This window comes from Gorilla gorilla, chromosome 5 (assembly GCF_029281585.2).
Source record: "Gorilla gorilla gorilla isolate KB3781 chromosome 5, NHGRI_mGorGor1-v2.1_pri, whole genome shotgun sequence".
NCBI lineage: Eukaryota > Metazoa > Chordata > Mammalia > Primates > Hominidae > Gorilla > Gorilla gorilla.
This window is the reverse complement of record NC_073229.2, coordinates 23,961,284-23,986,584: the sequence shown is the minus strand read 5'-3', so window position 1 is coordinate 23,986,584 and position 25,301 is coordinate 23,961,284. Positions and strand designations below refer to the sequence as shown.

The window sequence follows — 25,301 nt, the reverse complement described above, 5'->3', positions numbered from 1 at the left end:
ATGTATTGGGTTGGTGCAAAAATAATTGCAGTTTTTGCCATTACTTTTAATTACTTTTAATTTGCCATTACTTTTAATTTGCCACACATTCCATTGACTATTCCAGAACTACAGGTTCACCTAATGTATTGGGTTGGTGCAAGAGTAATTGTGGTCTTAGGCCACGAAATCTAGATCTAACCCACCTAGGTTTAGTGGGCTTTCTTCAAACAGACTGCGCTGATCAGGTAGATGATAATAGGATTTTTTTTTTTCCATTACCAAGACTTAGATAAGGTAGTCAGGGAGTAGTCAGTAAGCCTGGTTTCTAATGATAGCTGTACCACTTACCTGTGTTACCTAAAGCAAGGCACCACATTTGTTTGGCTTCAGTGGCTTCATCTATAAAATGGAGGATTGCATAAATGATCAGTCAGCCCTCTACACCTCCTAACTCAAACAAGCAATGTAGTTCAGTTGCTATGCATTTTGTAAGGCTGTGGTTCTCAACCAGAGGTGATTTTACTCCCAGGAGACAGTTGGCAATGTTTGGAGACACTTTTGGTTGTCATTACTGCTATTGGCATCTGGAAGGTGGAGGCCAGGGATGCTGCTAAACAGTCCTTCAATGCACAAGGCAGCCACCCTGCCCCAACAAACATTTATCCAGCTCCAAATATCAATAGTGACAAGGCTGAGATACCCTGCTTAAGGGGGAGAAACTGACACTCAAAAGAGGACATGACACTGTCTTGTTCTCTAAGTGTGGCTGGGGAAAGTTATGGCAGGTTCTATGCCATGAACTATGGAAGAGTAACAGCATATTAGAGCTAGCATCTTGATATGCTTTTTCCCCTTGTTGAGTGTAGAATATAACTTCTCAGTAAGTTTCATTTAAGATGATGAAATAAACTCTAATTGAATGTGCCATCTGGGAACATTGAACTGCACAGAGACAGCAGTGGGCTCAATTCACATTATTCTCCCCACCCACTCTGGGTAAGTCTGAGTGTGAAAGGACTACTCAACTGCTGTCATACCATCCATTTTTAAACACCTTTCCATGAAGAAGCTCAGAGTTCTACATTGAACATGATAACACTGATCCTCTACTTACCTTAATGTTGTCTATCGCATTTTAAGGGAAACTGAGGCACAAATGATCTTGTGGTGGATCTGGAATCATGACTTGGCTTTGCTGGTTCTTTCCTCTAGGTTCAATCCATTAGCAGATTTTGCCCATCACCGATGTTTCTGCCACATGCACATGTTCTGTGTGAACTGTGCTTCTGCAAGAGAGGCTGCTGTATAAATCTCACTTGTGAGGATTAAGCAAGATTATGTATATAAAAAAAGTAGATGCCGAGAACATGCTTGTGTTCTTTGAAAGGGCCAAGCTAATGTTGAGCAACAGCAGTGGGTAGATCTTGAGATTAAATGTCACCTCCATGCTGTTGCCGCCTCTCAGTCTACTTCTTAATTTGAAGCGGGTGGTGATTGAAAGTGAAGGAGGTTTGTTCTGTCCCAATCTGTACGTGTTTCATGTTTGGGAATACAGGAAAACAAGACAAGTAGGCCAAACTGCCTTGTTTCGTTGCTCCAGTGACCACGAGGACTAATTGCTGTGCTAACAAGAATGAGAGTTTATTTAGACTTAGCAGATCAATGGACACATTCAATTTTCTACAGGCACAGCTCAGTCCTGTTCCTGCCTCTACATGTGCATTCCAAAGAGGCACTGATCTACAGTAACCTCCAGATGGCTGCAAGTCCCCAGTCCTCAGCGTGGGATAACCTCCAGCAGGAGAGAGCCCCGCAGGCCGATTACAGCCACTGCTGTCTTTTTCTAGTCACCTCTAACCTCTCTTCTATGTCCCTAACACCTATAGAGTTTCAATCACATTCCAGTTCAAGATAGATATACTATAAGTAGAATAAATCCTCAGAGGCTGTGTGAAAACCTAGTTCTGTTCTTGGGATGACTAAAGGAAACATGAACTAGAAGGGTAGTTAGAAGGTAACAGAAGAGAAAGCAACTAGCATGCAATTTACAGATATTTTCTTTTCCTTTATAGAGATGAACTTCAATTTGGTTCCAGATGGGTGGTCCAGCTATTCTGCTGACAACATTTTTCAGGGCAAGGCTTTTGCTACTGGAATGATTTAAGGAAGATCCCTCAGTGTTTCAGAGTAAAGATATTTCTAAAGAAGTACCTGTGTCATTGCCCATCTTGAAGATTGACTTTTATGGATTGCTCAAATACTGATATCAGCTCAATGTCATATATACTCCAATGTATATATACTCCTACATATAAAATCCATCTTCTAATCATAATCACTAGGTAAGATGCTAGTGCAAGTCGAAGTTCTTAAAGGAGATGACCTGAACAGCCTTCTTAGTGTACCAGGGAGACCAGATTGAGTTTAAACTATGTTTCCCTTGCACTCAGACACGCCTAGGTGTGTCTGGGAGATTAGTAGATGGTGTTCAAAAAGGATCTACTTAAACAAGGGAGACATTAATTTGGATTCCTTTGGTTGTAAATTTCCAAAAAAAAAAAAAGATCTAAGTTAAAATTTTTAAGGAGGATGGGGGAAGAATGTGATGACTGTTATAGTCAATGTGAGCTTTAGGCTTGGCCGGATCCAGGTACTAAAACAATGTTATTAGATAATAAATCTAATTAAATGTAATCTAAATTTCCATCTCGACTCTGCTTAACCCTGTTGGACTGCAAGTTAATGGTAAAATGAGCAGCCATCACATTCACCATTCCACTTGCTTCAAGTCTAGTGGAAATAAATGAGAAATTAGCTTATTTTTTAATTGAGTGATTGAGCAATAGATCTGGGCTTGGATTTCATTGATGTGGTTCTCATCTCTATCACTACACTCCCCAAAGTCACCAAAGATTAGGGTGACCATGCATCTCAGTTTGCCTGCGATGGTCCCAGTGTATATCTGCTACCTGAGCATAAATATGGATAAACCCTGCTGTAGTTATCCTTGAAGATGGCCCTCAATTAATTATCCTAGTCTCTAGTCTCCAATTGTTCACACTCTTCTGGGACCCCTTCCAGATTGAGTAGGGCCAACATAAGTAACCACTTCAGCCTTGCTTTCTCGGGTTGCTTGACCCGGGGGAAGACAGTTGCCATGTTGTTAGAATACTCAAGCTGTCTGTGGGATGCCCGCGTGGGGAGGCACTGAAACCCTTGCCAACAACTGGTACTAACTTTCCAGCCATGTGACTGAGTCACCTTGGAAACAGATCTCACAGCCCCAGTGAAGCCTTTAGATGACTGCAGTCCCAGCCAATATCTGGCTGCCATCTCATGAGAGGTGCTGAGCCAGAACCTGTACCAAATTCTAAATTCTAGACCATCTAAACTGTAGGAGGTAATAAATGTTTGCTGTGTTAACACAGCACTGAGCTTTGGGGATAATTTGTTATACAGAAATAGATTACTAATACATATCCTCTTTCACTCTTAAAAGTGTCCGAGTTTAGAAAATAAACTAATTGTTCACCGACCGATGACCTCCATGTTGACAATGCTAGTCTTCAATTCTCCATCAACCCCTATACTCATTTTCCTCAATGTGTCAAAAGTATTCGGTACACTTGACCACTCCCTGCTCTTTGACACAATTTCTTCACTGTGCTTTCAGAATAGTACTTTCACAGGCTACTCCTCCTCAGGGTTGTTTTTTTTTTTTTTTTCCTTAAACACACTCTCATCCTTTCTTTAGCCCTGGATGCTGCAGGTCTCCAGGATCCTTCAGAAGTCCTCAGAATTTTTCTCTTATCTGTTTAATGTTAATGCTTAGTGCCTAATCGATTTCATTTAGTCCAATGAACTTATAAGATGAACACTCCCAATGTTAACTCACTGGTCCAGATGTCTTCCTATGCTCCAATCCTGTGTAATCAGCTGCCTAGTCAGTATCTCCACTGGATGTTTAATATGCATCTGAAATCAACTTGTCCGTAACCGAAGTTCTGATCTTGCTCCATAAGCTTTCTTCCCCTTAGACTTTCACATTCCAATTAAAGATAGCTAGCAGTACTTCTAGAGTTTCTCAGGCTAAAAATCCTGAAGTTGTCCTTAACTGCTTTTCCCTCCCACCTCACATCCAACACAAAGCAAATTCTGAGTCCAAGCATGCTCTCCAACCCCTCTGCTACTACTAACCTTACCCAAGTTACCATCACCTTTTGCCCGCCCCCAAATATCTCCCTCCCAGCACCCTTCGATCTATTCACTACACCCCAGCCAGTCTGTGCTGATTCTACAACCGAGGTCAGATTATGCTGTCCCTCTGTGCAACCCCTACCATGGCTTCTTACCTAACTCAGAAGAAAACCCCAAGCCCTTCTCAAGGTCTGCAAGACCCTGTGAAATCCAGCTCCTTCACTACCTGACCTCATTTCCTTCATGTTCATCTTGATCATACCACACTCACTTACTAGGGGTGGCCTGAAGATGTCAGGTGCAATCCTACGTCAGGTCCTTTGCACGTGTAGGTCCCTCCACTGGGATGCTCTTCCCCCAGATATCCATTTGACCACCTCACTTTATTCAGTCTCAGCCCAAATGCCACCTTGTCAGAGTGGCCCTTGACGATCACTATATAAAAGTGATCTCTACCATCACTTTCTCTCTGCTTATTGTCGTTTGTTTTTGTTTTTCTTCTTGATAATGGTCACCACTAGCTGATGGAGTTGAACATATGTATATGTGTGTATATATATATGTGTGTGTGTGTGTGTGTGTATAATATATATATGTATATATGTGTATATATATATGTCCTTCCCCAATTTTCTCCCTCTAGAATGTGAAGTTTTTGAGAGAAGGACTGTTGTTCATTGCAAAGCCTGTTGACAAAAGTCCTTGTGGGCCATGGAAAGGACAAGATGCCATGAACATGGGTGCTGGCACCTTCTGCCACCATGGGAAATGCCCCCAATGGCTTCAGCTTCCTCAGCCAATGGCAGCCTGGCCATGGTCCTCCATATTTTTAGCCCATTTCCTATTTCCCATTTAGAAAAAAATGAAACAAGTGCAGCTTGCTACCAGTGCTCATTTAATTTACATAAACATGCTGTTTGAGGCTGAAGCAAATCTGACTGATTTGCAATGTGAAAATAAAATATAAAAACACTTCATGGAGTTATTTCTAAACAGAACTTATCTCTAATCCTAATGTAACACAGATGTAGATGATGTTACATTAAGATTAGAGACAAGAGTATTCTCAGGCAAACAGGAAATAGGTTAACAGGTGCACGACCAGCCATGGAGCAATCTGATGGGCGCCATCAGAGGAGCAGTGTGACTGCTGGGCACTGACCGCAGCAGTGCTGGTTGGGTACAGCTAAGGGTAGGGATCATCCCCAAAGAAAATGGGACAAGGAAAGAAGAGCATTGGATGTCTCTTAGAGCCAACAGCACTGGCACTCAGAGTACAAGTGAGACCATCTCTGGGAGAGCCCAGAACCCTTCATCACATTATCAGCTCCTCACAGAAGGGCTCATGACTATCCTTTTCACAGCTGTATTCCTCATACCATGACTGGCATATATTAGTGGTGGCTCATAGATGCTCGTTGAGTTTATCAATGGTTCTGCATGAAGAGTTTGAGAAAGGCCAGAAGTTTATCAGAGAATGGAGGGGTGGAGACCCAGGAGTATTGACCTATGATTGTTGAAATGCTATTTTTATCATCAGAAAGATTTGGTCAGGGGCCTACAGGAACACTAGGAAGATACTTATAAAATATTCTGCTTCTTTAAAATCTCTCCCTTTGTAGAGCCATTAATCATAGAATTCCCAACCTGACACCCCACTTTGTGGGTCTGTCGTCACAACTAGGGTATCTAGCTCATTGCCCCGGTTGCTCTTAACCTGTAAATTATGTTTTATACCTTTTTCTGCTGCTGGCATCCTAGGTTTTGCTGGCAGTAGAACTAAGATTGCCCCACTATCTTTCTTAAAACGATGTGAAATTTTCTGTTGCTCACTGGGTTAGTAGTTGACTCATGCTGCAGAAAATCTGGGAATTGAAGATATGACAGATAATTAAGCCCCAACTCTCTCAAATAAACTCCTTCCCCTTCTCCATTACTCCTTCCTTAACTGTTTACTGTCAATTATGTGCTAAGCAATATGTAAAACATTAGGACTGTAGTGATAAAAGATACCCAATTTGTTTTAAAAATATTTTTGAAAAGTAAAAACAAAAGGCTGAACCATGATGCTGGAATAAACAGATTGTTGTTGAGCTTAGACTCTGAAAATTTTCTCTGCTTTTACCCTGTGTGTGTCTGAAGGTGGATATTGTTATGCAAGGAAGAGATGTGAATATACAGGAAATGAGATCCTTAAAGGGGTTGCCATCCAGATGTTAGATCAAAGAGATTATGATTCATTCAACCAAGTCGCTGGACTTTTGAAGGCCTATCCAAGTCGTGGTGCCTTTGAGGTTGCGCCTGTTACTATTCAAAACTTGGTATGTGTTATTCCATGTAAATGTTATGCAATGATTCAAAAAATGAATACCAGGTTGAAAGATGTTATAACAGTCCCTTGTTCCAATGAACTCTACCTTTGTGAGCAGAGGTGACCAAAAAGACCACACTGCATGACCAGCAGCCCACAAACCAGACTGGGCTAAGTTCTGCTGCTATTTCTAGAGCTTGCTGCTGTTCAAAGCACTCCTTGGGTCCAGCCAGATTGCCATACTTTCTTGATATATTTCCCATGGCTGCTTCATTTGTTGTTCATTTCTCTTAGTGCTTTTAGTAGGTTATTGTTTGAGGTGGCGTATCTGTACCTCCTCATAAAATATTTTTGGGTCCACATTTTCCACTCAAAATCATAGTAGCCATGATGAACACCTGGCATCCTTTGGACAACTTTCCATAACTAGATAATAATGGGACAGTTTTTACCATCCATATTAGATATGGCTAGAGTGACTATTTTCTGAACCAAAATTATGCTGAGCATTTGCCAAGTATCAGATAAACTTAAAGCCCTAGAAGTATCTTAGAAAGTCCAAGGGGAGTGTCATCGTTCTAGACTTTGTTCAAAAGATGCTAGACAATGGCGTCCAAGTTCAGCCTTTGTAGACATATAGAGTGCACATTACCCTTGCTGTTATAGGTTTTATTCTCCGCTGAGGGCCACAGAGCCTCACCGTTGGTTTGCCCCACACACAACAGGGTAAATTCCTACTCCTTTGTCAATTAGGAATTTTCCAGGCAATGTGTTTACCTCTTGGGTAAATACATTACTTTCATCAGTGTAACTTAACTATAAAGTATTTTTAGAGGATCAGATTATTTGAGTATGGCTGTGATAAGTCTCTCCCTAAATGGACCTTAACAAAGTAGAAAGAAAACGTTAGCAGACATTTCAGACTAATGATGTTTTCTTTTTTTCAAGCGGGTTATTTAGAGTTGAATAGCAATTACTTAAAGCTAGTAGCATAGGAACATTTTCTGTAATGATGTTTATTTATGCCTTTTCATTCTATAACATTCAGCATGTGACAAAGGAATTACAGAAAAGACTAGTCGAATCTGGAGCCATGCAATTAATGAAATCCATATGTTTGAAGAATCGTCTTATATAACTCCCATGCTTCTGATATTTCCTAGAACGTCTTAGCTTGAGGTCATTGTGCACTATTAACAGAGTCCTGGTTAATAATGTACAATGACCTTAATTCAGCATGTTTTTAATGAATAGCTGACCTTCATGCTTATAACATCCTGACTGTGCTTACAAATATTTTTCTAAATTGCTGGTCTGTTTGTAGATGCATCATCAGTGCATGCAAAAAATAAGATTATGCCTCGTTTAGGATTCTGTTTCTTGTAAAGTCCAATCACTGCTGCATTAAGATTGGTATGGGAATGTGTAGGCAAAGTCACATATAGTGATCCACATTGGATAAAAAATATAAACTTCAGCCACATGATTCTTTCACTCAAAAACATAATGTGGCTCTCCTTTATATCTTTTTTTAATGATTTGCATAGCTTTCCATTGTGTGTATGTGCTATAATTTGTTTTAATAAACCCCCACTAATTGACAGCTGGATTGTTTCCTAGTTTGTAATTTATAAACCATGATGCAGTTAACACCCAGGGAAACATATCTTTGTGTACTTGACAAATATTTCTACGGCATAGGTTTCTAGAAGGGGAATTTCTGGTTCAAAGGAAATGTACACTTAAGCTATGATTGGTATTGCTAAAAAATTATTTGTTTCAAATTCTCGCCAATTCTGGGAATCGGCATTTTCAATTTTTGCCAATTTGATGTGTCAAAAATCTTACTGTTGTTTTGATTTGCATTTATTTAATTAGTAAAGAGTCTGAATATCTTTTCATATATTTACTAGCCATTTTTATTTCCTCATTTGAAAACGGCCTATTCCTGAGCTTTGTTCATGGTTGTGTTGGATTGTTCTTTTTCTCATTAAGTTATACAAGCTCCTTGTGTATTACAGGAAAAAAACCCCTCTATTTTAATACATATGTTGCTTCCATTTTCATACTAATCACATTAGTATGTATTTTTCTATTGTACACTATTATTAAAGTTCCCCTCACTTTGATTCTCTGGCAAGTCCTATAAATTTTATGAGCAATTTTATTAAAGACATTTTTAAATATCATTATCAAAAAAGAGTGAGAAACTTTGCCTAAATATAGGAAAAATGAAGAAATGTACAGAACTTTTCTACTAAACATACAAGGTTTAATGTATATAAAGAAAAAACCTTTTATTTTTCCAGAAGATTCTTGAAGTCTGGAAATTCTTGGAGATCAAAAGTCTTGCATCACTTATGGAGACACTTCAGGCATGAGAGAGAGACCTATCTGTATCCCCTTAGAACACAACGTTATCAACTCCAGCAGGAGTAGAGTGTATTGTAGAAAGAATATGGGTCATGTAGACATTCTAGTTCATCATTCGTCACCATGTGCCCTGGTTTACCAGACAGTTCACTCCCTTTTCTGTGAAGTGCATGCAATTATACCTGACCTGGATGTAGGATTACTGTGGTCATTAAATGAGGTACACTATGTAAAATGTCTATATGTAGTAGATGCTCAGTAAACACTCCTGTTCTCAATCCCGCAAGTTATCTCATGAAAAAATTGTACCTATAGCTACTCAACTGTGACAGGAACATTTAAAATGTAAAATCACCAAGTCAGTAAATATAAGGGTTCAGCTCTTTCTTGAAATACTCAGTTGCTGAGGTTTCTCACAAGTAAATCAAGATACACTTGATTTTCTAGAATGAGGTGGAAACTATATTCTCTTCAAGATAGTTCATAGCCTCTGTACATTTTAAATATCTAATGTTAATGCTGAAAATGATGCTTACTAGGGAAAGCAAGTGCTGCATGACAAATATTAGGGTCCATAAGCCATGTGAGTAAACTGAGAAGCTGGTCATAGTCCAGGAAGTGGATCAGGTATATGACTTGGTGTATGACTGATGCCTTATACGTCTACTTAGGCAAGGAAGGCCTCAAATACTTTTAGACAATAGTCTTCTTGGGGAGAAAAGTATGGCACCTGCAATTAGTCCTGTTGATAGTACACACTCTTGATCTCACATGATGAAAAGGGCACTTCAGCTCTGTGGTCTTTCTCCCTCCAAAACCATAACACCCATCTACTCATGAGGACAACTTTAGACAAATCCCAACTGAGGAGCCTTCTACACAATATCTGACCAGTGTTCCTCAAAACTGTCAGAGTCATCAAAACTAGGAAAGTCTAAGAAACTGTCCCCAGAGGAGCCTGAGGAGATACAGTGACTAAATGTAATGTGGTAGCCTGGATGGGGTTCTGGAACAGAAAAAGGACATTAGGCAAAACCTAAGGAAATCTGAAAAATGTATGACTTCAGTTAATACTAATGTATTACTATTGGTTTGTTAATTATAACAAAAGTACTGGACTAATGTAAGATGTTAATAATAGGGAAACTGGGTGTGTGGGCGTATGGGAACTCTCTGTTCTGCCTTCACAATTTTCCTATAAATCTAAAACTCTTCTGAAATGAAAAGTTTATTTTAAAAAAATAGCTTCTTGCTTCACCATCCATTCCACTCTCATTTAGTACACCAAAAAAGCAAAAAACAAAACTTCCCCAATACTTCTGGAAAAATAGTATGCTTTCAAGGAGGTTAAAGTCTCAATGTCACAAATCAGCATTTAATTTTCTCCAAATGTGTCTCAGATACTGGTCTCTTCTTGCCTGGGTTGCCCACTGTTTTGGGGGCCTATGCCAATCTGGGGCACTAGTGGATGCTCGATAAATAATTAAGAATTGGTGGAGTGATGCGACAATTAGGTCTTTGTTAAGTAAATTCTGAATTCTGGCCAAACCAGTCCATGTCATGAAGTGGCTCTATTCTACAAGAAGCCAGCCTGCAGACCAGCTGTGGGGCAACATCCAAGGTTGGCTTGCATGCGTGTGCACAACCACTCTCCTCACATTCAGTTCTCACACGGCAACACATCAGTTCTGGACAGAGGGTGCAAGATTAAAAAATGAGAGTTGATCTTTGCACAGTGTCCACGGCAGGCCCCTTCTCCTGGCCTGTAAATTGTGGTTGGGTACTACATGGTCTTAAATACAACCAGTTCAGGCAGAAATCACTGAAGCAACATTTAAAAAACAAACAAACAAAAACACATCATTTGTTAGTCAGCTAGGGTGTTAGGAGTTTCCCAGTATTTTATTTAAACTAATGAACCAAAGCATTTATCAGACTGAGTAATTGACTAATGCAAATTTGCATGTTCAAATGGATGCATATTCCAAGTCAATTTGGCATGTTCTCCATCTATACACTCCAGAGTGCTGTACTATTTGCAGAGCACGTGGAATATAGAGAAATCTCAAGTTCATTTCTCATGTGTGTGTGAGCGTGCTGATGTGTGCATGTGTTCGTATAATGTTGGTTACTAATAAATTTCAGCCAGAGGAAGGAAAGGAGTGAAATATCTTATATTTAGCAGTCTTTCCAATCGATTTCAAATGAAATTGTTGCTTAGTGTTTTCTTTATGTCAATAATGAAAAATGGTGGGGGCGACAAATGAGTCTTGACTTTCCAGGTCCCAAGGATAGTAACAGAAGGCACTCAGCAGGTCTGCCCACTCCTGTTGTTAATTAAAGTATTTTCACATTCTCCAGGGTGTAATGCACTCTGGGCATTGAGCCCCAGAGAGACTTGTGCAGTTTAATAATCACACATTGGAATAAATGCAGTAGGGGTCCACCAGGGAACAGATCGCTTCTCCACTCTCATTAATGTCTGCAACACTCTGCAAATATCTGAAATGCACTGGCTCCATTTCTTACGAATAATAAATAATATTCAGGCTCCTAGTTGCTCAGTGGCTCAAGGCAAGGCAGACACCCACCTGCTTAGCTGAGACCAACGTGGGGGCAGGGAGTGACATTTGCAGCTCAGAGCTTGCTTTATTGCATTCACCAAGTGGTTCTTGCCAAAGCAGATTTCCTTGGATTTGTTACACCCTTTGTCTGGATTGCACTGTAATTCTCATTTGTTGGCACTGTTAATGCATTTGTCTGCGTATGAAATATGAAGACTTTTACAAAGCTGATCTTTTTTTTTTTTTTTTTTTTTTTTTGAGACGGAGTCTTGCTTTGTCGCCCAGGCTGGAGTGCAGTGGCGCGATCTCGGCTCACTGCAAGCTCCACCTCCCGGGTTCACGCCATTCTCCTGCCTCAGCCTCCCGAGTAGCTGGGACTACAGGCGCCCACTACCACGCCCGGCTAATTTTTTGTATTTTTAGTAGAGACGGGGTTTCACCGTGTTAGCCAGGATGGTCTCGATCTCCTGACCTCGTGATCCGCCCGCCTCGGCCTCCCAAAGTGCTGGGATTACAGGCGTGAGCCACCGCGCCCGGCCTACAAAGCTGATCTTGAACTGTCAGAGGGTATATCTGCACACCCCCAAATCATCTTAAAGACCTCGAACCTCAGAAAAACAGGACACATTTTAAATATTCGACATCCTTCCAAACTACTGCTAAACTAAATTGAATGTAAGCCTCCTGAATACTTCAAATTTTAGTTGAAAGAAAGTTGGGGCAATTTTACTTCAGGGAAGTATATAAGTCCAAAAACTCAGGGTAGGAACTAGCTGATGGAAATAACGCTAGGATTTGACCCTTGCGAGTGTTTGTAGAGGATCGGGACTCCTGTTTCAGTTGTAATAATGCAAACACAACACAGCTTAATGAGAATAACAGGTTATATTTTATTGTGTATTGTATTTCACAAAGGGCTATATATGTATATAAACCACATGTAATCATCACAACAGCTTATATGAAAGATAAGGTTATTTTTCAAAAAAAAAAAACAAAATTACAGTTCAGTGAGGTTAAAGGATTAGCCCAGAACACACAGTACATGGCAGAGTTTCTCCTTAAACCCAGGTCTTCTGACTCCAAGGATGTTCACTGTTAAAACAGTGCTTTATATTGGATGGCAATTGATATATTTCAGCCTTTTGCCTCAGGGAATATTGACCCTCCATCTTTGTTTTGTAAAGAAATCTATTATATCTGTGGCACAGAAAGACTTAACATTCTTTGATGTGTATTTGGTTGGCTGCAAAATAGCCTGGCTGCTCTAAGCTGAAAAGCAAGTTAGCAGGATATCGAAATCTGCTGTCATTCATTTAGCAGTAGCTTGAGTTGAATTAATTAGCAGTAGCTGAGGTGGTCATAGTGATATGACATTCCTTAATACATGAAAGACCATCAGCTCAGGATCAAGCAGATAGATACAGAAGAAGAGGAGGAGAAAGAGGTTCCTGCTCCTTTTCCTCCCTTTCTTCCTCCTAAAACAGGTATAGTTGGGAAATGTGATCCTGACAATTTGTGTAATATTTGGTACTCTATAAAGCACTTTTGTGGTTGGTGGTATTATTTAAGTCTCTCAAAAGCCATCGTCAGTAGGTAGATATCATCACAATTTATGGGCAAAGCTAAACTACTTGAAAAAGTCTTACTTCCTTTCTCCCTTCCCTACGAATCTACTGACCTGTCTGATGGCAAATGCCTAGTGTTCAAGGCATGCTTTGAAATCAGCACTTCTGTTCTAGTCTCTCCAATTTTTCACTAACACTTCCTTCTTCTTTGTTAACACTACCTTCTCACTCATGGCTGTGCAGAGACTCCCTAAAATATACTCCTATCTTGATTGCACGAAAACATAAGTTTATAATACTCATCAGGGAAACACAGATGCAAAGAATATTGTATTCATCTGTCAGTAGAGCAAAGTGGCCTTCATGTACCTGTGCTGCCCCTGCCTTCTTGCTAGGGTTGCCAGATAAAATACCAGATGCCCAGTTAAGTGTGAATGGTTCTTTTAGTACAAATATATTCCATGGCTTATGTGGGACATACATATACCAGGCAATTATTTATTGCTTATCTGAAATGTAAAGCATTGGGGTCTGTAGTACAATGGTGAGCACTCTAGGGTCTGAAATTTGACTTTAACTTCCTGTATTTCTATTTGCTAACGTGGGCAGCCCTGTGGGGGTCTGGGCTCTGCTTACCTCTGGGCTACTCTGGATACCAGTGTCATTTCTCTTTACATCTTTCTGGGAGATCATGGGCATCGTCAGGACAATGGCTCTTTTTGAGATATGCCAAGAGACGCTGTGGAGGAAAGAATTTATAAACTGTAAAAGCTTTACCAGCACTGTGCGTCACCTCATTTCCACGGTGGCATTTTTGCTCCATGAGGCTCATTCAGAGAAGGAGTGTGATGAGGGCACCAGCTCTAAGCCCATCTTCAGTTTCAAAATCTCATTCTCACTCATCTCAAAGTGCCCTTAAGATACTCCACAAGCAAATGCTATTGCTATGAGAAAATAGTCAAACCCTTGAATCCTTGAATATCTTTGACTACAATCTGCATTCACATAGTGTTAAGTAAGAAGCAGTGTCAATGGAGAAAATATCTGAGTAAAACTTCCTAAAAAAGAACAAAATAAATAAAAGCAGGTAAAAATAGCCCAAAACATCAGTGATGGTCAGTAATAACTCATTGATAATGGGCTTAATGAGGTGACATCTAGAATTTTATAACAGGTAAATAATAAGACATTTATATGCATAGGATAGACAGACAGACACACACACACACACACACACACACGCACAAAGTTGTTCTTTGTATTATTTGGTAGCATGGTTTTTAAAAAAACATTTAAAAAATGTAGCATGGTTTTTAAAAAAACATTTAAAAATGGATTTAGATTATTTCTATTTTCATCTCTAGTAAATAAATGCATAGCTTAAATAATATCTTGTGAAAGAAGATTTCCTATGACTTTTCACACTGTTTAATATGAAATTACACCACAATTAACATTTCTTTGCAGCGTTAACAAATTCGTTCTCCACAACTCTCTTCATCCAGAGTCTGAGGCCTTGCAAAGCTGAATGTGAATGGTCAGAGGTGTAGATGCACATCCCTCAAATCATCTTAGAGAGTTTGTGGCCTAGAGAAATGCCCAGGGAAAATTTTTATGTACTACCAAACTGCCCAACTAAGCCTGACTAAATTCCCCCTCGCAGGTCCCCTCTCAGGTGAGAGTGAGCTGGACAGGGTGCTGGAATGGAACATGACTGCAAGATCAGGAGCCAGAGGGGCCGTTTGAACCCTGCTTCATCACGTGCTAATTGTGCACCCTGAAGCATGTTACCCAACCTGCCCAGCTGTGGTTTCCTCATCTGTAAAGTGGGAGTAGGGGTGGGGGGAAGAAGCTGTAGCATTGGGTTGTTCTGAAGGTTAAATTAAATGAGTTATCATTTATAAAGGGCTTGGGACAGTGTACCTAGAAATTGGTATATAAGTGTTTGTTAATTAAATAAAAGACACATGCATACATGTGCATATATGCACATACCTATATCTGTGTGATATATATTAAAATATATTATAAATAATATTTATTATTATATTATAAATACATGTGGTACACCTAAAATATATTGAACATACTATACATTACATCTTACATTACATCTGACATTTTCATCATAGTGTATATTACATGTATACATATACATATATATATATTTTTTCTTTTAATGAAGCCCAGAACCCAGTGTGACAAGGGAATCCTGCATTCCTCAGGCATTTTGGCTCAATGAGCACCTTCAAGGAAGTCCTTCTCAGCACCTGGAGGACAGAGTGAGAAATAAGGAAAAATCCCCTGAGGGGCAAAGCGTGCCTGGAGGCAAGTCTGAATGCCTTACACTTTGGAAGGACGTGGCGTTCGCACCAACAGGGCACTGTGCCTCCCTCACAGGCTGGTGCACCCCGATAGGTCTCAGGACACCCCACTCAGCCTGAACACAGACTGTGTGCTGGCACTCCTCCTCCTTTCCCAGCAAATGAGCAGGTTCCACAGCTTCTGCCAAGGGATCTGCTCACATCAGGGGCTGCAGGCAACCCCTTCGATGCTGAAAATTCTGGAGACTCCCACAGTCTCCAGCCTGCAGGTCCTTCTGTCACTGACAGGAAGAGACTCCACCCACTGCTCAGACACCTGTGCAGAAATGAATTCACGGAGTCACTTACGTGAGAAAGAAGTAGTCATGGACTGCCGCTGCTGCCTGGGGTTACTGTACATTGTGTGTGTGTGTGTGTGTGTGTGTGTGTGTGTGTGTGTGTGTGTGTGTGTGTGTGTGAGAGAGAGAGAGAGAGATAATGGTATACTCAGTGAAGGCAATATAAATGCATAGAAACAGAAGAGAAGCAATGATGAGAGGAAGCTCCAGTAACCCAGATGAACCAAATTACTAATATGGACTGTATCCACTTCTTTACCTTACAGGTGTGCAGGTGGTGTGCGGTGTGTGTGGTGTGGTTGTGTTTGGTGGATATGTATGTGGTATGCATGGTGTGACGTGTGGTGTGTATGTGTGGTGTGTGTGGTATGGTGGTATGCGTGGTGTGATGTATACGTGTGGTTTGCATGTGTAGTGTGTGTTGTGTGCATGGTATGATGTGTATGTGTGGTGTGTATGTGTAGTGTGTATGGTGTGCATGTGTTTCCTTTGCAGGTTATTTCTTTGATTTTGTTTTTCGAGACAAGGTCTCTCTCTGTCACCCAGGCTGGAGTGCAGTGCTGCGATCTTGGCTCACTGCAACCTCTGCCTCCTGGGTTCAAGCGATTCTCCCACCTCAGCCTCCCGAGTAGCTGGGACTACAGGCACCTATCACCTTGCCTGGCCAATTTTTTTTTTTCTTGGTAGAGACAGGGTTTCGCTACATTGGCCAGGCTGTTCTTGAACTCCTGACCTCAAGTGATCCACCCACTTCAGCCTCCCAAAGTGCTGGGATTAGAGGTGTGAGCCACCGCGCCCGGCCTCTGCAGGTTATTTCTGTGTGTTTCTCGTTCGTATGCATCTGGCCTTTGCCTAGCTAAGGTTTTAGTTTGTAGAGGCATCTCCCACATTCCTTCCTTAAACATCCAGTGGAATCAGGAGGATATTGCTACATTTCCCCATCAGTTTTGGGGAGCCCCCCTCTGCACGGATAAGTAGGCTTTAGAGTATTCATCAGCATGTCTGCCATTTTCCTAATACCTGCTCAGCACAATGGCCAAGGGTTTAGTTTAAAAAGCATTCAGAGCCTGGTGTGGTGGCTCATGCCTGTAATCCCAGTGACTCAGAGGCTAAAGCAGGAAGATTTCTTGAGGCCAGGAGTTAGAGGCCATCCTGGGTAATAAAGTGAGACCCCCATCTCCCAAAAAAAAATAAAAAACTTAGGGCAGGTGTGTGCCAGTAGTCCTAGCTCCCCAGCTACTTGGGAGGCTGAGGAGGGAGGATTGCTTGAGCCCAGGTGATGGAGGCTGCAGTGAGCCACGACCATGTCACTGCACTCCAGCCTGGGTGACAAACAAGCATCCGAATCCCCCTGCACACACACACAAAAAATAAATAAAAGTATTCGATATTCTCTCAGAGCAAACAAGATCCACAGTCACAGTTTTGCTGGGAGATAGATGAGCAATTGCAATACTCTGACTCTCCTGCAAAACCTGGGCACTGGCCAAATATTTTCCTACCCGCTGAAAGAACCGGTAGCAGGAAGTTATCTTAAAGGTAGTTGATGGCTTTCTTTGCAAGTTGAAGAAAACCTCCTGTTATCAATGATGGCAGACTGTGGTTAAAACGGTTTCCTCTCAAATGCTTGGATAACTTAAACAGAGCTGATGAGGACAGCTTTCAATGTACCCAGTTCACCAAGACTGAGCAATTCCAATATTTAAATTACTCAGGTTAGAAGTGTGCTCTCAGCTGGTAGACTAAAAGTTACAGACAATTCTGACTAATCCGTACATTTAATCAGATATAGATGGATTCTCAGAGGGCAAACTCCATGTCTGCTTTATAGAATTCCCATGCCTCTCTCTGTTCTCCCCTGCCTCCCGTGGAGCTAAGCATGAGCTGTCTTAAGTTGTACTCCTCCTCATCTTTCCCATTTGTTGTTGTTGTTTGTTTGTTTGTTTGTTGTTTTTGTTTTTTTGTTTTTTTTTGAGACGGAGTCTCACACTACCCCCTGGGTTGGAATGCAGTGGCGCGATCTTGGCTCACTGCAACCTCTACATCCCAGGTTCAAGCAATTCTCCTGCCTCAGCCTCCCTTGTAGCTGGGATTACAGGCGCCTGCCACCATGCCCAGCTAACTTTTTTGTATTTTTAGTAGAGACGGGGTTTCACTATGTTGGCCAGGCTGGTCTCGAACGCCCGACCTCGTGATCCACCCGCCTTGGCCTCCCAAAGTGCTGTGATTACTGACGCGAGCCACTGCGCCCAGCCACCTTCCCCTTTTTTCACAGTGGACAGCTCCTGCCCCAATTTTATAACGGGACTGTGCACCCATTTCTCTTTTGAGTGCAGCTTCAGAGATTTTCTTTGTAGGATTTTTACTTTCTTGTCAGGGACTTGATCAGGCCAAAAATACATGCCAACAGCATTTGGGAAAATCCCCTGGGTCACAGCCACCTCTACACCCATTTTCTTAGGACAGATGGTATTTTGTGACAGCTGCCAGATTTACCAAGACCTAAGTTTAGAAAAAAATTCAAGTAAAGGCAGAAAACTTACTAGAGAGAGGGATAATGTCACAGGCTTCAGTTCTCTTTTAATTTCACTGCAGATCGCTTTGATTTGCTGCCTGTTTGTCCCTCCCATGCCCCGTCTATTTCTATATGTATGCTCTTGGGGAAAGGTCTTTGAAAAAATTCCATTGATGGATTTTTACTGGGGGTAATTTTCTTCATCATGTTTACTGTACATTTCCACTTTAGCTACTTGATTTGCTGTTCTTAAGATCAATCCTAGCAGTTTTTTACTTCTGGAAATGAATGATCACTTCATCTTAATTTTGGCTTTTTTTTTTTCAAATGAAAAGTATTCTGAAATATCCTCCAACTATCACAATCATTTCTCATCCTGACCCTTTATTCTTCCAAGAGAATCTCTAATCATAACCCTCTAATCTCAAATCATAACCATGTGACATTGCCTCCTTAAAGCCGCATAGGATTAGCCCCAGATGGACAACTGTTCTGAAGCACTTCTAGACGTGCTGTGGTCACTGAAATCCTTTTACGAAAGTATGGGTGGAATCAATTCAATAGAAACAGATATAATGAGCACCGGTAGTTGATAGTGAAGGCAGGACCTGCCATGCCATTTAGACTTGAAAACTGGGAACACTATTTGGATTCATATGTCAGCAAAGCAGGTAGGGAGAAGAAACTGGTGGGTGCGAGATAAAGGAAAGTAGAGGTGCAGGAGATGGTCTGGCCCCTGAGATAACATGTGAGTGAGGGCAGTCAGTCCTTGATGTTTTCATTCTAGTCCAAATGAGGCTGGGGTATGTATAATCTCATTCTCATCCGTGAGATTGCCCTTGATAGCCTTAAAATAGGTCTTCCTCTCCAGTGACTTTGTCTTTGTACAACTGCATTTCTCAAGAACACATACTTCATGTCTAAGACCACTGGTTTCATTCTAGTATCGATTCTCTCCTTTATCACAGGTAGTAGAACTCTGATTTTTAACCAGCTCACTAGGCTTGGTATATAGACTGATTTTCCTATTTTTCCCTTGTAGCTAGGAGTGATCAGGGGACTGAAATGGTAAAACAAGGATTTTTTTTTCCAAAATTTATAACCATAGTACAAACAGTAAACTCAGGGAATGAATGTTGCTACAATTCTGTTATCTAATCCATAGATTTTATTTGGATTTTGCCAGTCGTCCCAGTAATATGCTTTATGACCAGAGAAAATCCTGAAAGATATATTAAGTTGTCTGTCTTTTTAGTCCCCTTAAGTCTGAAACAGTTGTTTCTCAGTCTTTCCTTGATTTTTATAACTTGATATTTTTGGAGGATAGGCTAGATATTTTGTAGAATGTCCTTCCATTTGGGTTTGTTTCATGTTTCCTCACAGTGAGAATCAGGTTGTGGGGCAGCAATAGCACAAAAGAGGTGTTGCGTTCTCCCCAGTTCATTATATTTGGAGGCAGAGGATTTGATTTGTCCCATTACTGGACTTTGACCACTTGGTGAAGGAGGTGTCTGCCAGGTTTCTTCACTATATAGTTACTATTTTTCCATTTTTATTGTTTTAGAGCTACTGTTATTAGGTGATTGTCTGTACAGCTGATCCTTGTTGGATGACCAACAGATAATAAGGACAGGATCATGCAAAAATACTTTGCTCTATCTTTTCCATCATTTTGATGAACTGGCTGAGCGATCATTTCAAGACCTTGACAACTTTATTAAATAGTTCTTTTCTAACTCTGTGTTGACAGTAATAAAACAAGCAAGGGGCCAAAAGACCTTTGCTAAAAAGCTCTTTCTTTATACAAAATCAACTCGAAGCTAATGGTATGTTCAGTGAAGGCAATATAAATGCATAGAAACAGAAGAGAAGCAATGATGAGAGGAAGCTCCAGTAACCCAGATGAACCAAATTACAAATATGGACTGTATTTACTTCTTTACCTGACGGTGTCTTTAACCATCAATGAGGTTCTTGATGGGGGTTTCCCTGAAGTACAAGTGGTTGTGGAAATACTTGAGGACTAATCTCATGCCAAGTAATGAATTATTATATTTTAAACTCTGTCTCTTTCAGGTTTTAACCATTTAAGGCCATGAGGTCTGAGGTCTTTTGAGGGTGAAAGAACTCATATTAATCCAGCTCCTGACTCCTAAAAAAACAGTAACTCTTGTGATTAAAATGGGCAGAGTCCATCAAGAAGCAGTGTCCAGAAGGTAATTTTGTTTTTAAAAGTCTTTATCTAAGTCCGAATTGAGATAGAAGCAAATGAGAATTATCACCCTATTTCTAATTCAGCAGATGTAACCTTTGTGGTAAAGCGTGAGGTGAAATGATGAAATCCATGCAGCGGGTCTGTTTGACAGACTTCTTCTAGCATGGAGGTGCACAGCCTTTCACAGTCTGCAGCACTTTTAGCCTGTTCGATAGTTTGAAGATGATGAAAGATTAAAAGTTCAGTAAAAATGCCCAATTCACAAATTTCATAAACCTAATGGAAGCAAGTGCAAAGAATGCCTCAGAAACAACCGGGTGATGGAATCCACGTGTCACAATTAGTGGACAAAAACTATGATTGCAAAGTTCACTTTGTGTTAGAATAAGGTGGATTTGGAGCCATTTTGAGGATGTATCTCAAAATGATGCGATACATCCTCAAATGGTGAGATTGTGGCGGGTATATCCACCACAATAACACACTTATTTCCCTGGAATGATCTTGCAAGATCAATATGGAATCTTAAACAATATCTTTCAAAAGGTATGCTAAGTTGGCCGATGTGTACTTCATTTTTTACAGTCTTTTCAACATCAGAGCCATTTAAAAAAATTATTACATTCATTTCTTATAATCAATTACTGGAAGCAAAATATGCTGAACAGTAAATGAGCAAGGATAACTATATTAATTTTAAAAGACAAGAACAATGAGAGAGAACTGCTCTGGTATAGACAGATAGATATACATATATCTATATATATTCATCCTACAGTAATTGAACATAGATGGTGGCATGGGAATATGCCAATAGATCAATGGAAAAGAATATTGGACAAAGCCACAGCCATGTATCTGTATGGAAATTTGGTGTATGAGAAAATTGGCATTTCAAATCAGCAGAGAAAAAAGAAATATTCAACAAACTATGTTGGGATACTTGGCAATGCATCTGAGGGAAAATATTAAATTTTATCTTTATTTTATTGTAACGTAAATTTCAGATGCAAAATCAACAAGCTAAACAAAATTTATGAAGTATTAGACTAAAACATAAGGGGAATTTTTGTAATTGAAGAAAGTCTTTTAGAAAATGCAAGGGATTTGCAGATTTTGAGCTCATAAAGTTATTGTTTTCTCTATTAAAAAGACACTTAAAAATTAAATGAACAAATGTAATTATATAAAAATATTTGCAGCACTGGGCCATGTGGCGGGCAGCAGTGTCACCAGGAAACATGCTGAGCTGGGTCAGGAACTGCGCGAGGAGGAGGAGACACTGCTCCTGTCGAAGGCAGCCCTCGCATGACCTGCTGAATCACATCAAGGTTGAAGCATTGGCCCTCCAATCAACGATTAGTTCTAGGAGAGGGGATGAGGTGCTGTCTCCTCCAACTTCTCCAACTGTGCCTGAACAGTCACACGTCATGTCAGTGCATATAGACAATGAAGCATCAGTCAACCAAACTACGCTGGAGTGGAGCATAGAGTCCTGTGACAGAAGAAGAGGAGGAAGAGAAAGAAGAATCAGATCCCTAAAGGAGGGGAAAAGCCAGGATTCGTTATACAAATTAAATTTCTAAGTCTCAGGCTCTTTCTCCCCAAGGAAATCATCTTGCCATGAGCCCTAGGGCCTGCTTGAATGGAGAGCAAGAACTATAGGAGGATGTGTAGCTGCAAAAATTTCTCATCAATAACTCAATCTTCAGAACGTTATGACATACAGAAAATCAAAGATGCTGTGTCTTAGCATTGAGCAATATGGGTGGTGCTATGTCTGTAGTCTGGTCAAATTCAGTAACTGTGTTCAAAACAAAATTTCCTCTGGAATACTATTGAGACAATCTGGCATTTGCAAAACGGGCAGAGTTTAAATATGAGTCAGTCTTTCCAATCAACAATACCTCTCTTAAGAAAACCAACTAATAGCTGTTTGCATGCCGTTGAATCCTTGTGAGCAGTTAGGCCACAGTCTAGGACAGAAAGATGACACGGGGAAGGACTGAGGGCCATCTGAGAACAAAAGTTGTTGCTACTTCTCAGAGGCATTGAGACACACTGCATGCTGTAGACTGCTTTGTGTAGCTGTTATCACATCTTGCTTGAGATGTCATTGGCAGAATGTTCTTAGAAATAAATTATAGATAAATAGCCATCATGGAGTTTGCTGGTTTCTAGACAGCAAAAGAGAAAAGAAGCAGTTCTGGCCTGGCACGGTGGCTCATGCCTGTAATCCCAGCACTTTGGGAGGCTGAGGTGAGTAGATCACTTGAGGTCAGGAGCTCGAGACCAACCTGGCCAACATGGTGAAACCCTGTCTCTATTAAAAATACAAAAATTAGCTGGGCATGGTGGCATGCGCCTGTAATCCCAGCTACTCAGGAGGCTGAGGCAGGAAAAGCACTTGAACTCAGGAGGTGGAGGGTGCAGTGAGCTGAGATTTTGCCAATGCACTCCAGCTGGGGCAACAGAGCGAGACTCTGTCTCAAAAAAAAAAAAAGAAAGAAAGAAAGAAAGAAAGAAATAAAGAAAGAAAGAAAGAAAGAAAGAAAGAAAGAAAGAAAGAAAGAAAGAAGAAAGAAAGAAAAAGAAAAAAAAAAGAAGCAGTTCCTCCTCTAATGAAAAGATACAACAAGATAGTTTGAAATTCATTTCTGGCCCTTAGAGAAGAAGTGTGCCATGCTTGGAAGACTGGATTTTTATAACAGAGATGGCAGCTACAGAATAAGAGTTGTTGATACTTGGAATCTGAAGTAGAGATCATTTCTGCATACTGTCCCTTTTCCACTCATTATACAGTGAAATGGGTAGTTGCTTAATATTATAAAATTAATTTTCCCTGCCAAAGCAACAGTGAAAGCCAAACAAAATACAAATAACCTTCTCAAGCAGAATTTATGTAACAGTTCCCAGACAAACATGGATACCCTTTTTTATTAATCAGCATTTCGTTAAAGTTATGTTGAGTTACTCTTAGAGAAAACAGACAAAAAAAATTGCAGCATATGTAACAGTTAAAAGAATTAATAACTGCAATATGTAAAGAGTAACACTAGTTAATTAGTAAAAACAAATAACCAATAATACATGGACAAAGAATAAGAAATTCACAGAAGAAATACAGTTATTAGTGAGAAGCAATGGCTCATGCCTGTAATCCCAGCACTTTGGGAGGCCGAGGTGGGCAGATCACCTGAGGTCAGGAGTTCGAGACCAGTCTGGCCAACATGGTGAAACCCTGTCTCTACTGGAAAATACAAAAATTAGCCAGGTGTGGTGGCGGACACCTGTAATCCCAGCTACTCAGGAAGCTGAGGCAGGAGAATCACTTGAACCTGGGAGGTAGAGGTTGCAGTGAGCCGAGATCAGACCATTGCACTCCAGCTTGGGTGGGAAGAGTGAAACTCCATCTCAAAAAAAAAAAAAGAAAAGAAATGCAGTTATCTCATTAAACACATTAACATTTGCTTAGCGTCACTAGTGCTAAGAGGAATTAAAGCAATGAGATATGATTTTTACAAAAATGGGTATGATTTAAAATCAGTTTTGTCTGACAGTATGTTCTGATGAAACTGTGGGGAAAACAGCATTCTCATACATGCTTCTTGGTGCATAAACCAACATGACTATCATCATGGGCATTTTGGCAATATCTGTTAAAGTGAGAAATATGCATTCTCTATGTCCTTGCACTTTCTCTTTTCCATATCTATCTCAGAAAAAAAAACAGCCTTATGAAGTAAATTTAGGGACACAGTGGAGCAGCTAGCACACAGGTAGATGCAGAAGCAAACCTCTGCCTTGGGCCTTAGTGTCCAAGCCTGGAAATAAAAGGAGTTTGATTATGTGATCTGTAAAGTTTTCTTTAGTTCTAAATATTACGCATCTCTTACATGAAATTCAGTAATGAGTGGATGAAAATATTTTAAGTAATCTTTTACTATTAACAAGTTCAGTGGTTTTATTTTTATCATTTTCTAGAGTAGTGATTCTTAGAGGTTAAATTCCTTTCTGTGGAGGTTCTGCATTCTTCCTTACATTGATGAATAGAAGCTTCTCTAGAAAGAAGCAAAACAATTTCCAGCAAAATTAAGTATGGGTCAGCTACAATTATTGAAGACTGTTTACTAACCAAAAAAGGAGCTTATAAACTGACTTGTGAGCAGCTGTTTTCCAATGGAACATTATTGGTTATTGAAACCCTGCAACAGGAGAAAACCTGGTCCTAACATCTAGTTATGTGTATCTATTTTTGAGACCAACTGTAAGAATTGATTTGAGCATCTTGCTTTGGGTTCTTAAAATATGTTATCCCAGACCGTTAAGTGCTATGAATAATAAAAACTTCAGAGTCCTTTCTCAAGATGATCCTTCTCTTGCAAAATTACTTTATCCTGAAATCGCCCAGCAGAGCACCAGTACAACTGTCTGGAGCTCAAGCTGGAGTTGGCCATGTCTGAGCTGTTCTGCAGCCAATTCAGAATGTAGATTTCTTTTTCTGTCTGCTGGATCTATTCCCTATAGTCCTTCACCCTGTGTTACATAGACGAATTTTGTTAAAAGCTACTCTTTTGTTTTCTATGATTTGTGTAATAATAAATAATGTAGTTTCATTAATCAAAGACTTTTCTTGGAGATCAAATTTGGTTCAGCCAAGAAGTATAAGTCAGTTAAGTACAATGTCATATGAAATCCCCTAAATGATGATCTGGTTTATAGAGCTTAAATACCTACCCAAAAACTGATAAAATTATAGACGCATATGCTTTCATAATCTAACAAATTGATTAACTCCCTTAGTCTTGGAAAACAGAAGAGCTATGAGAGAATTTTATTGTTATTATTATTATTATTTGAAGGAGAAGTCTCTACAAACTAAAGATCTCTGTAAACATCTACTCAGGTCCCTCT

General features: G+C 40.2%; 1 pseudogene; it reads left to right on the top strand.

Annotated features, from left to right (window-relative positions):
- LOC109027128 (snRNA-activating protein complex subunit 5-like) overlaps positions 1–25,022 on the top strand; it is a 283,079-nt pseudogene extending 258,057 nt beyond the window's left edge.
- Positions 25,023–25,301: the final 279 nt, after the last annotated feature.